Source organism: Pinus tabuliformis, chromosome 7 (genome assembly GCF_031772625.1).
Source record: "Pinus tabuliformis cultivar Carrire ecotype Pingquan chromosome 7, CPIR1, whole genome shotgun sequence".
Classification (NCBI taxonomy): Eukaryota; Viridiplantae; Streptophyta; class Pinopsida; order Pinales; family Pinaceae; genus Pinus; species Pinus tabuliformis.
The window spans coordinates 717163711-717176471 of record NC_142293.1 but is presented as its reverse complement, the minus strand read 5'-3'; the positions used below and the strand labels follow the sequence as shown (position 1 = coordinate 717176471).

The following is a 12761-nucleotide window of genomic DNA, read 5'->3' as shown; positions in this document are numbered from 1 at the left end:
TAAACGGAATTGGAAACTTATTCTTAATCGTTATCTTGTTTAGCCCTCGGTAATCTATGCATAGCCTAAATGATCCATCTTTTTTTCGAACTAATACAACTGGAGCAGCATATGGACTTCTACTTTTTGTGATAATGCCACATTTTAAAAGATCCTGGACTAATCTCTCAATTTCAGTTTTTTGATGATGTGGATATCGATACGGTTTGATGTTGATGGGATTTGATCCTGATTTGACTTCGATTGTATGCTCGATTTCTCTTTTAGGAGGCAACTTCATTAGAAGGTCTTGGAACACCTTCTCGTGCTTTTGAATTAGTTCTTGAACTTTAGGTGACTCTTCGTTAATCATATTTGAAGTTAGCATTTCTAATTGATGACACTACACTAAATAAGCTGGTGCTCCCCTTCGAATCATTTTCATCATCTGGGATGATGATACAATTTGATTCTCAAGTGGTTGGAAGCCATATAACTTGTATTTCTACCCTTCCCATTACTTTTTATAAATTGCTTTTGATGATTGGCAGAGTAAGTGCCTAGGGTTTGTAGCCATTGGATCCCTAGGACCACATCAACTCCTCCTAATGGTAGAGTGTAGAACGGAGATTCTAGATTATAGTCTTGAATCTATAATTTGCCTTTATGGCATTTCCCTACTTTTTCAATTTTCTTACCATCACCTACCATAACCTTCATGTTGCGCATAGGAAATGCAAAAATGTTGAGCCTTTTCGCCATAGTTGAGTCCAAAAATTTGTGGGTGCTACCGGTATCGATTACAACCATTACTTTGCTTTTTTTATATGACCTTTTAACATCAATGTTTGGGGTTGTGATATACCTGTCATGGCCAATAATGACACTTGCAGAATGTTCTCGCTATCTAGTTCTGGAGAAAATTGTCAAGAATCTTCGATTTCTTCTACGTCTTCACTGTCTGAATCATTAGCGGCTTCACACTTATATAGGTTCTTGGTTTCTTTGCCCTTAGCACATATATGTTTAGGGTCCCATTTTTAGCCACAATGTTTTCACTTGCCTTCTTTCATTCTTTGAATTTCCAAGTTAGTTTTTTCTCCTTCACAAAGATGTGGTGGAACATGTTTTGCATTATCCATGTTCGCAGTTTGGGGAAATTTTCGTCTCAAATATACTCTTTCAACTTTTGGCCACTGCATCTTTTCGTGCTTCTTTTCAACAGCTTTTTCCTTTTGTCTTGCTAATTCTAGAGACGTGATGTCATGAAGCTCAAGTAGAACCTGGAGATTGAGTTAAAGTCCCGTGATGTATGACTGAATGAGACGAGTTTCTGATAATCCAGGCACACGTGTAGCTAAAATTTCCCATTCTCGAGTGTATTCGTCCACGACTTATTTTTGTTGCAGTGTAGTGAGTGTTTAGAAGAACTCTTCTTCCATGACAACTTGGAACCTCTTAAAGAATGAATGCATTTTTGAATTTATTCCAACTGATAGCAAGTGTCATCTTCTTCCACCACATATTCCAATTATATACCTCGCCTTCCATTTGCATAGACGCATGCCTGATCTTTTGTTAAGTTATGGTATGTTCTATGCTTATAACAGTTTACTTCTTTTTCTTATAATATTCCACCGATTAGCAATCACATGTACATAAAGTAAAGTGCAGATAGAACATTAAACGATCGACAGAAAACAAGCCAAGACAAGAGACACAAGATGTGGCGGCTAGCCAGGGACAAACCCCACAATGTGTGGGGAAACCCTTTGATCAAATCTTCTTTTATCTTCAATAATTCAGCAGAGAGAAATAGTACAATAAATCTGATTCATATCAGCAGTAGCAAACCCTAGATCAGTAGCATCAGCATTAACGGCTTCATTATCAAACTAGGGCAGACCATATCTCACAAACCGACAGTCGGATTGACTTCATTCCACCACCAAAAGTTTCGGCTTCCAGAGGAGGTTCAGATGAACCTACAGCGCAGTTCAGATGAGGAGATCTTCTAGGCCACGCAAGTCAATCTTTACTTCTGCAGTTGCAGCTTCAGTTTCAGCAGTTTCCGGCTTCAAACTAGGGCAGTCGATATCTTGCAAATCGTTTGTCGGATTGACTTCATTCCACCACCAAAAGTTGCGGCTTCCAAAGGAGGTTCAGATGAACCTACAGCGCAGTTCAGATGAGGAGATCTTCTAGGCCACGCAAGTCAATCTTTACTTCTGCAGTTGCAGCTTCAGTTTCAACAGTTTCCGACTTCAAACTAGGGCAGTCGATATCTTGCAAACCGTTCGTCGGATTGACTTCATTCCACCACCAAAAGTTGCGGCTTTCAAAGGAGGTTCAGATGAACCTACAGCGTAGTTCAGATGAGGAGATCTTCTAGGCCACACAAGTCAATCTTTACTTCTGTAGTTGCAGCTTCAGTTTCAGCAGTTTCCGGCTTCAAACTAGGGCAATCGATATCTTGCAAACCGTTCGTCGGATTGACTTCATTCCACCACTAAAAGTTGTGGCTTTCAAAGGAGGTTCAGATGAACCTACAGTGCAGTTCAGATAAGGAGATCTTCTAGGCCACGCAAGTCAATCTTTACTTCTGCAGTTGCAGCTTCAAATTCAACAGCTTCCGGCTTCACATGTGTGAGAGAGAGAGACCCATTTCAGCGCAGTAGAGAAGAGACTCATATCTGCGCAGTAGAGAGAGAGAGATGTGATGAGATGAGTGAGTCTAAATGAGGAAAAGTCCTCTTATATTTATACACAACGTTGGTGGGTGAATAGATGCGACTGTTGGGCTTCTGAGCCTACATGAGTTGTAGGTCGGCTTGATAATAATTCCATAATCAAAATAAATTCATATCTCCATGAATACTTATCGGAATTGGATGATCTTTATATCAATCCTACACCTCTCGACGAGAGGAATCTAATAAAAATATTATTAGCCATGAATAAGATGACCCACATGAAGTTTTGCCCTGGTTGCCAATTTTAACACTCCCTCTCAACCATGGAGAACTTCATCTGCAATCTGTCTATCGGTCGTTACTATTCATCCATCAAATGCACTGCCTTGTACAGCCTGACCCTTGCCTTGCTCTGCTCTATTTTGCCTGTTCTGCTTTGTCTTGTTCTGCCCTGCACTGATCTGTACTGTTTTGTTCTGTTCTGCTCTGCTCTATTTTGCCTGTTCTGCTTTGTCTTGTTCTGCCCTGCACTGATCTGTACTGTTTTGTTATGTTCTGCTCTGCTCTTGCATTGTTCTGTTCTACTCTGCTTTTGTCCGAATTATGAAGAAGAAGAAATGATCGAGGATGTATCATACTGACTCAAAGTCAGTCTCAGAGTATGTACCACTGGTCCCAGACCAGTCTCAACCAACCCAAAGTCAGCATCATAGTGAGTACAACTCCAATGGTCCCAGACCAATATCATCCTCCACTGACTCAAAGTCAGTCTCAGAGTATGTACCACTGGTCCCAGACCAGTCTCAACCGACCCGAAGTCAGCGTCATAGTATGGTACAACTCCTACCACTGGTCCCAGACCAGTATCATTGATCCCAGATCAATGGAGGTCATCCTAGCGTAGGAAGTACGGTAGTTACAACGATGCGTCCATCGGTACTACTATGGTCCCTAACTTCATTTCCCTGCTCATTGATCAGATGAGAGGTACTTCCCATGAGTCCTAGACTGCATGGGTAGGATGCCTCGACAGGAGAACTAATCAATCCTGTCCTCACAGGAGAACACATCAATCCTGCTACAATTGCCATGGAGAACACATCAATCCAGGCCTCACAGGAGAACACATCAATCCTGCTACAATCGCCATGGAGAACACATCAATCCAGGCTGCCATGGAGAACACATCAATCCAAGCCTCACAGGAGAACACATCAATCCTGCTACAATCGCCATGGAGAACACATCAATCCAGGCCTCACAGGAGAACTAATCATCCTGCTACACAGGAGAGCGAATCATCCTGTTCCACAAGAGAGCGAATCATCTTGTCCCACAAGAGAGCGAATCATCTTGTTCCGTGTGCACCACCAGGGGAGGGTGAGTCACCCTGTGGTCGTATGTTGCTCCAGTAATAATGCAAGCCCTCAGAGCTCCCAGAGCTCAATGTATGCAACATGCAGGACCCTTGTACAAGGGTTTCTTACCGACTCCAAGTCGTTTGGGAAAATCACAGATTAGATCTTTCCTCGGGGCTTTGACAACGTGTATCAACCTGTACATCATCTTAATGCGATGGAGCCTCCTTGCTCATCAACTTACCATATCCAAGATGATGTCTATCTGCTGGAGCAATCGACGAATACGGGATTCCACAATAATCGAATCCCACCTCTGGTTGTTATAGAGAATCACAGTGGTATCCAATGTAAATCCAAACAGCTCACTGAAGAGCTTTCGCAACCAGACTACCTCACACGAGGTTATGCTAGCAACAATATATCCTGCTTCGGCGGTGCTCAAAGCCACCGACTTCTGCTTCCTGCTCATCCAGGATATCGAAGCAGATCCCAAGGTGAAACAGCACCCGGAAGTGCTCTTACGGTCCACCACACTGCCTGCCCAATCAACATCAGTATATCCAAGTAGTCTCACATCTCCGGCAGTGTATCTTAATCCATGAGAGATTGTGTCCTGAAGACATCTCAGAAGATTCCTGGCATCAATCCAGTGAGGCTCAACCAAATATGAGCTCACAATGCTAACTGCAAAAAAATATGTTCGGACGGAGGTTCACCAAGAACATCAATGCGAATGAGTTTATGAAACTCAGAGGCATTTCCCAAATCTGGTCCGACATCACTACCATATAACTTCTAAAAGTTAAGATCCTCGAGGTAGTCACAGGCTTGCAGTCCATCATACCAAATCTTTTCAATATCTTTACCACATATTTCCCTTGAGATAGGAAAATTTCCCTTGGCTTCTGACATATTTCAAGTCCTAGGAAGTAGTGCATCAGTCCTAGGTCTTTCATTTCAAATTCAGAGGCCAGCTCCCTCTTACATTTGTGAATGAGAGGGTCTGCACCTGTTAGAAAGAGGTCATCCACATACAATACCAGTATGAGAGGCTTGTCATCTTCAACTTTAAAGTAAAGGTTAGGATCGGCTTCACTCCTAGTGAATCCCAGCTTCATCAAGTAGCTATTGGTCCTCTCATACCATGCTCGGGGTGCTTGCTTCAGCCCATAGAGAGCTTTCTTCAACCTGTATAAATGAGATTTTCGATCATAAATCTCAAATCCTTCGGGTTGCTCCACGTAGACCTCTTCTTTGATCGAGCCATGCAAGAACGCAGTCTTGACATCCTCTGATGTAGGTTCCATCCTTGTGAAGCGGCAAGGGCTATGATCGAGCGGATGGTCGTATATCTGGCAACAGGTGCAAATATCTCATCATAGTCTATACCTTTTGGGAGAAATCTCGAGCAACAAAATGAGCCTTATACTTTTCCGTGCTTCCATCTGCTGCATGCTTTATCTTGTAAAGCCATTTTGAAGTAACAATTGTCTTGTCCAGGGTCTGGGAACTACTTCCCAGACATCATTCTCCATAATAGACTCATATTCTACGGTCATAGCATCCTTCCATACTTGATGCTTGACGGCATCTGAGAATGATGAAGGCTCATTTTGAATGATCGTGCTCATGATGGTCAGGTATCCTTGATACCTATTAAGTTTCTTACTTTGACGGAAGGTTCCTCAGGGTGCAGCATGTCCTTTAGCGTCATCAAGTATCCCCCTAAGCCATGAAGGCCTCTTCCTAGAAGAGGAAGGCTCATGTGGATGAGAATCTATCAGATCCATGGGTTGTTCTACATCAGGCATTGATTCATCATCCTTTTCTTTCAGTTCCCTGGTGTTGGCTTCTTGAGAGCTCCTCAAAGTCGAAAGATTGTTCACCTTGCGGTGAACTTTTCTTTAGGAGTCTTGGAACCCAATGCTTGATGAGGGCATCAATTTTTTACATATACGACGGTGATTGTAGTTTCAGCCCATAGAAACATCAAAAGTCTTTGATCATGTAGCATGGCCCAGACAGCTTCCATCATCGTGCGGTTCTTCCTTCCCACCACACCATTCTGCTCAGGAGTATGTGGTGTAGTAGTCTCCCTCTTAATGCCAACCTCAGGTATGCCTGAGTGAACCAATTGTAATATATCAGAGGTCTTGCTTTGGCTTGAGGGGAATGGTCCCCTTTTGAGCTTTCCTTCAGCACATCCTGGACATACACCTTCATTCTCTATTCAGAATTCGGGCATCACTATCACCATTTGTCTTACACCGAGTATAGCTTTATAATGAAAGGGGGAAAACCTCTAATGCCAAAGTTCGGACTGAAGAGATGTGTCATAAGACATGACACCTAGCAGACTTCCATCGACCTGATATAATGAATCAACACTAAACCCAAGAGTAAAGGCATCTTTAACATTATTTTTCCTTATACATACCTTGCCATCGCTGAAGGTTACCTTGTAGCTTTTGTCTTCCATTTCCGAGATGGACACTAGGTTCTTTTTGAGGTCAGGTGCATTTAATACATTCTGGCCTTCTTGAATGCTTGTCCTCTTCCTTGATTCCCAGCTCTCCTCTTACCTTTGTTGTTGAATTTGTCATTCCTTTGATTGCCATCAGAGGGACTTTGATCATCGTCCTAGAGTGAGTCCTTTCTATCATGGCACTCCCTTGCATAGTGACTTGCTTTATCGCAAATGTAACATCGTCATTTTCTTCTAGCCTTAGGTCCAGCCTTTCCTTTTGATTTAGTCCCGGAATTATTTATTTTCTTTGCATGAAAAGAAAAAGCAGCAGGAGGACCTTTAGGCATGGGCATTTCTTACACTTCTTCCCTTGTTTCTTCTTGAATGCATCTAGCCATTAATTCCTCGAAACCAGGAATTACATTATAGTTCAGAAGAGTAGTCCTGAACACATACCATTCAGATGGTAATCCTTCAAGAGTTGTGAGTGCCATTTCTCTGTCAGTAATAGTTTCCCCAATAGATAGGAGATCGTTCTTGATCTCGGTGATTCTTAAGAAGTATGCTTGCATACTTTCATCTTTACCCTTCTTGATTTCCCTTAGCTTATTTCTAAGAAACAAAACTTGATTTGCATCATTAACTTTAAATAAACTCACCAGTCTGTCGTAGATTTCCTTGGAGGTGTCTAGATCAGAGATGTAGGCCACCAAGCGCTTGTCGATAGAGTCCCGGATGATCTTCTTTGTTTTGACTTCTCCATTTTTCCATTTGTTCCAAGCAGCAGCAGATGCATTTGATGAAGGCTCAACAATATTGACTCTTACATGGTCCAGCACTCCTTGATCTTCAAGGGTTAGATCGATAGACATCTTTCATCCGTGATAGTCAGCTTTCTCACGGAGCTTGTCTTCGGCAGGAAAGAGTGTTGAGGACCCCATAGTTCTTTTAGGATAGCCTTGCCAATCTTCTCTTCAATGATTGCTCTTGCTCTTGCTCGGGCTTTGTCTTCACCTCAGCTCTGATACCATGTTAAGTTATGGTATGTTCTATGCTTATAACAGTTTACTTCTTTTTCTTATAATATTCCACCGATTAGCAATCACATGTACATAAAGTAAAGTGCAGATAGAACATTAAACGATCGACAGAAAACAAGCCAAGACAAGAGACACAAGATGTGGCGGCTAGCCAGGGACAAACCCACAATGTGTGGGGAAAGTTAACCCTTTGATCAAATCTTCTTTTATCTTCAATAATTCAGCAGAGAGAAATAGTACAATAAATCTGATTCATATCAGCAGTAGCAAACCCTAGATCAATAGCATCAGCATTAACGGCTTCATTATCAAACTAGGGCAGACCATATCTCACAAACTGACAGTCGGATTGACTTCATTCCACCACCAAAAGTTTCGGCTTCCAGAGGAGGTTCAAATGAACCTACATCGCAGTTCAGATGAGGAGATCTTCTAGGCCACGCAAGTCAATCTTTACTTCTGCAGTTGCAACTTCAGTTTCAGCAGTTTCCGGCTTCAAACTAGGGCAGTCGATATCTTGCAAACCGTTCGTCGGATTGACTTCATTCCACCACCAAAAGTTGCGGCTTCCAAAGGAGGTTCAGATGAACCTACATCGCAGTTCAGATGAGGAGATCTTCTAGGCCACGCAAGTCAATCTTTACTTCTGCAGTTGCAGCTTCAGTTTCAGCAGTTTCCGACTTCAAACTAGGGCAGTCAATATCTTGCAAACCGTTCGTCGGATTGACTTCATTCCACCACCAAAAGTTGCAGCTTTCAAAGGAGGTTCAAATGAACCTACAACGCAGTTCAGATGAGGAGATCTTCTAGGCCACGCAAGTCAATCTTTACTTCTGTAGTTGCAGCTTCAGTTTCAGCAGTTTCCGGCTTCAAACTAGGGCAGTTGATATCTTGCAAACCGTTCGTCAGATTCACTTCATTCCACCACCAAAAGTTGCGGCTTTCAAAGGAGGTTCAGATGAACCTACAGCGCAGTTCAGATGAGGAGATCTTCTAGGCCATGCAAGTCAATCTTTACTTCTGCAGTTGTAGCTTCAAATTCAACAGCTTCCGGCTTCACATGTGTGAGAGAGAGAGACCCATTTCAGCGCAGTAGAGAAGAGACTCATATCTGCGCAGTAAAGAGAGAGAGATGTGATGAGATGAGTGAGTCTAAATGAGGAAAAGTCCTCTTATATTTATACACAACGTTGGTGGGTGAATAGATGCGACTGTTGGGCTTTTGAGCCTATATGAGTTGTAGGTCGGCTTGATAATAATTCCATAATCAAAATAAATTCATATCTCCATGAATACTTATCGGAATTGGATGATCTTTATATCAATCCTACACCTCTCGACGAGAGGAATCTAATAAAAATATTATTAGCCATGAATAAGATGACCCATATGAAGTTTTGCCCTGGTTGCCAATTTTAACATCTTTTCATCATCATTGTTAATACCGTAAATCTCGAAATATTGTTCTGCTTTATTGAACCATGCAACATTGCACTTCTCGTTACTGCCAGATTTGGAGAGCTCAAATTTTGCTCTTCGTTGATATGCAGCAACTGTTGGAGTGAAGAAGGGTTTTTGATTCGTGAGCTACATATTTGAGTATTGATTCCAAAGGTGCATATTTTCAAAATTCATGTTACTATTTTTTTGATGGGGTATGAACAATGCTTTTGGAGACTCGGGTTTCTCATGTAAGTATGACGAGCTTGATGTATCCGGAGAATTGAGATGTTGAGTAGTTTCATTATTCTAGGGTATTTGATTGGGTGTAATCTTCAATTTGTCACAAATGCAGGTCAACATCACCATTTCTTGGTTATGATTTAGATCCACCTTATTTGAAACGATTGCATAACCCTTTTTAAATTCATTGAGATTCTACTCGAGCTGACTCTCTATTCTCTATGTTGTATTCTGGAGCTCCTCAATTTTTTCGCCGTGTTCGATCACCTTAGTCTCAAGATCTATCAATCTCTTATTAAAACCGACCATCAACATTGATGAAGACATTGAGCAGGTATGAGGTGTAGTAATTTCTTTTTTTATTTAATTAACTATATATATAATTAAATTATTTATATAATTGATTGAATAACTATACATATAACTATTAAAACTTGAACTTAAAAATATGACTTTAATGGGCATACGAATCGAAAGGGAATAATGTGATGAAGTCAACAGTGAAGGGTGCGAACAGGTGCAAGGTCGGAAAGGGATGCTAGGGAGGAAGGAAGACAGCGGAGGACAGATGACAGCGATAGAAAGAATATTGCGGTCAAGTACGGACAAGATGAAGATACAGGGAAGAATGTGGCGGTCTGGTGGGGATAACACGCAAGACACGAAACAGGGGATGACGGAAGTGCGGCACAGGGAAGCTACGGTGGAAACATGGTAAGGACAGCGAAAAGGAAGACGGCAAATAGGGCAGGTCAACAAAAACGTTGACGAGTAATAGGTGACATGGAGAATGAACGAAATGCGATAGAGTGAACACGAATGGTTGGAACGATGTTGTTGGGAGCGGTGACGGGATCAATGGTGGGGACAAGTACAGCAAACCGGCGACGAATATTGGGTGGGTTTGATGAAGAGAAACTATGGGATAACAGATGACGAGGCAGCAACAAACTGTGGAGTGAAGTGTCCAGAGAACCAACTGCTCTGGTACCAAATGGAGCATTAAAACTCAGAAAACAAATATATATATATATATATATTGAATGATGACCTTTTTACAAGGAGGGCCCCGGCTTAAATAAGACCTTGGGCACCTTTTCGAGAAGGGGCATGATCTTTGATTGTGCCCCAATTACATAATTACCCTAATTACATTTTACATAACAAATTTAAAGAGTCATGGACCAAAACAGGTTGTTCCATCATGTCAGATGGATGGACTAATGGAAAAAACCGCACTATCATAAATTTCCTTGTCTCTTGCCCTCAAGGAACCATGTTTTTGAGATCGGTTGATGCATCTGATAGGGTGAAAGATGCCAACCTATTATTTGAGCTTTTGGATGAGATTGTTACAACAGTGGGGGAACAAAATGTTGTGTAGGTCATCACTGATAATTCCTCAAACTATGTTCTTGCTGGAAAGATGTTAAAGGCCAAATATAGGACCATGCTCTGGACCCCATGTGTTGCACATTGCATAGACCGCATGCTTGAGGACATAGGAAAAAGTGGAGTGGGTGAAGAACATTGTAGAGCATGCCAATGCTCTCATAAAACACATCTACAACCACTCATGGGTATTGAGCCTAATGAGGAAAAACACTAGAGGCAAGGAGCTTGTTAGGCTCGGCATCAAAATTTTTGCAACTCACTTCCTCACATTGCAATCTCTCACTTCCCAACAAAAAAACTTGCAAAAAATATTTTCCAATGATGATTGGAATTCATCTCAGTGGACTCACAGAGCAAATAGAAAAGACACCAAAAAGAAAGTTTTTGACCACTTTTGGGGAAAAACAATAGAGGTTGTGAAAATTGGTGAACCCCTTGTTAAGGTGTTACAGTTGGTGGATGGAGAAAAATTGGCCATGGGCTACATCTATGAGGCTATGGATTAGGAAAATGAGCAGATACAAGAAACCTACAAGGACAGAGTACGTAAATATGGGCCTATTTGGAACATCATTAATAATAGATGGAACAATCAACTCCATCGTCCTATACATGCAGTTGGGTATTTCCTAAACCCAAAGTATCATGATAAAGCTAAACTAGGATAAGGTCGTACTAGGGAGGTCATAGATGGGTTGTACAAGTGCTTGGAGTGCATGGTACTTGATGAGTCACAGTAGCTGGAAATACATCAACAACTCGTTGCTTTCTCTAGGGCCACAGGGACATTTGGCCAAAATCTGGCAAATATCGCAAGAGATGTGGATCAACCAGGTAAGCAAGTTCAATTTATTTTTGTAAAGTTCAATTGTTTAAAATTAAAGTTGTAATTTTTATTTTGTGAATTGTTTATACTTACTATCTAAATTGTTGAATAATGAACTAACACAAGTCTTTGTCTTTGTAGCACATTCGTGGGAGTAGTTTGGAAGCCAATGTCCTCAATTGCAAAAGTATGTAGTTAGAGTTTTCAGCCAAACTTGCAGCTCTTCTGGGTGTGAGAGCAATTGGTCTATTTTTGAACGAATTCACACGAAGAAGAGAAATCGTCTGGAAAAAAAACCATTGAATGGTCTTGCCTTCATGCAGTACAACCTTCTACTAAGGTGCAACCAATTGTTGAACAAAAGACTTGATACAGATCCCATTATGTTGGATGATATTGATCCAACTTTAGAATGGGTGGAGGAGACTCATTCAATTGAGTTTGATGTTGATTTTGATATTGATGCCATGGAATTGGGCATGTTGATCCCAATGCAGATCTGGTAGTTGAACCAATAGCTGGAGGAAGCGAACCATCATGACCAAGCATGGCACATGGTATTGGTGAGGGGAGCAATAGTCGTGCAACTCAGACAACTCGTGCTTCTAGTTCTGCTAGGCCTAGTACTGCTATTGAGGTTGGAGAGGAGTGTGAGGAGTCCTCAGACTCTGAGCCAGATGATGTTTATGTAGCTCCTGCCAATGATCCCATGTCTAGTAGTGGTGATGAGTTTGATGAGTGATCATGTTGATCAATGATTTGTAGTAGGCTAGTGGCCTAGTAGCTTGAGTTTTAGCATTGTTTTTGGACTCTAGAGGCCATTTAGAGCCTCATTGGTTATATATTTTGTTGATGATATCATTGATATGTATTGCACTTGGTGCCATTTTGATATATGCACCCTTACATGGTATATAAATGAGAAGAATTTCCATATTTTGTCTCTAATGGTTTGGAATCATGGTTTGTAATCTTAAAAATAAGTTTTTTCATTAAAAATATAAATATTTTATGTATTTTTTCAATTCCAGTTTATTGAATCTGGTTCAATCTAGTTCCTGTTCGAATCACGATCAGATAGGCGATCGGTTTGATGTCTGGTTCCAGTTTTTAAAACTATGTTTAAAGGTACAATAAGCAACCTTTAAAATAATATCAATAATGTTTCTCTCAACTTCCTTGTGTGAAACATATTACGAAAATCAAGCACATAAAGAAACCAAAATAACTCGAAAGAGTTCTCCACATTGTATTACTCAATGAGAAAGCTAAATCTTTTTTAATACGATTACAAGCAAGTCAAGTCAATCCATTTTT

The 12761-nt window shown here is 41.1% G+C and overlaps 1 protein-coding gene across 1 annotated transcript in view; it reads right to left on the bottom strand.

Annotated features, from left to right (window-relative positions):
• Positions 1–12761, bottom strand: part of LOC149249539 (uncharacterized) — a 339013-nt gene that overhangs the window by 218473 nt on the left and 107779 nt on the right. The window lies entirely within an intron of this gene.